We start from the raw sequence: 1361 nt of genomic DNA on the forward strand, positions 1-1361 counted from the left end.
CTGTCCGCTGATCTTGCTGCTGCAGATTCTGCCCCATGCCACGCCCCGTGTGTGTTTGAACACTGTGCTGAATATTTGTAGTTTTGAGTGACACGTTTTTCATGAGTCATCCCTACAGCAATGGTCCCTAGTCTAGTGATGGCCGCCTGTCCCAAGATGGAATTCACTGGGTTTCCTCCCTCAAATTTTTAAGACTACAATTTTAAAAGACAGTTGGTTCCTCTCTTTATTACTGAGAACTATTAAATGTCTTTCTTTTTTTCTCTTTCTTCCTTTCTTTCTTTCTTTCTTTCTTTCTTTCTTTCTTTCTTTCTTTCTTTCTTTCTTCCTTCCTTCTTCCTTCTTCCTTCCTTCCTTCCTTTCCTTCCTTCCTTCCTTCCTTCTTCCTTCCTTCCTTCCTTTCCTTCCTTCCTTCCTTCCTTCCTTCCTTCCTTCCTTCCTTCCTTCCTTCCTTCCTTCCTTTCCTTCCTTTCCTTCCTTCCTTCCTTCCTTCTTTCTTCCTTCCTTTCCTTCCTTCTTTCTTTTTTTTTTTGACAGAGTTTCACTCTTGTTACCTGGCCTGGAGTGCAATGGCACCATCTCGGCTCATCACAACTTCCGCCTCCTGGGTTCAAGCGATTCTCCTACCCTCAGCCTCCTGAGTAGCTGCGATTACAGGCATGCGCCACCACACCTGGCTAATTTTGTATTTTTAGTAGAGACAGGTTTTCTCCATGTTGGTTAGGCTGGTCTTGAACTCCCGACCTTAGGTGGTCTGCCCACCTCGTCCTCCCAAAGTGCTGGGATTACAGGCATGAGCCACTGTACCTGGCCAAATGTCTTTCTTTTATTTAAGCCAAATGGTTCTCATTCCTGGGTACACATTAGAGCCACTTCAAAGGAGTTTTTCCCAAATAATAATGCTAGGCTCCACCCATGAAAGACTGATTCAATCAGTCTGAACATGGATATGGGCTTTGCTCTGTCACCCAGGCTGGAGTGCAGTGGCACACTCAGGGCTCACTGCAGCCTTAACCTCTTGGGCTCAAGTTATCCTCCCATCTCAGCCCACCCCTCCCAAGTAGCTGGGACTACAGACATGTGCCAGCACACCTGGCTGATTTTTTTTTTTTTTTTAATGTTAGTAGAGATGAGGTTTCACTGTGTTGCCCAGGCTGGTCTTGAACTCAGCTCAAGTGATCCTCCCACCTCGGCCTCCCAAGTGTTGGGATTACAAGCATGAGCCACTATACCCGGCAACAAGTGATTCTAATATACATCTAGGGCCAAGAATCATAAACATGGAGCTTCACTGTGAGAGAGACCAGCCCAGAAAAGCATGGAGTAAGCCCATGCTGATCACTCTCCATCCTGTGCAGGAC

The sequence above is a fragment of the Rhinopithecus roxellana genome, chromosome 4, assembly GCF_007565055.1.
Source record: "Rhinopithecus roxellana isolate Shanxi Qingling chromosome 4, ASM756505v1, whole genome shotgun sequence".
Lineage (NCBI taxonomy): Eukaryota > Metazoa > Chordata > Mammalia > Primates > Cercopithecidae > Rhinopithecus > Rhinopithecus roxellana.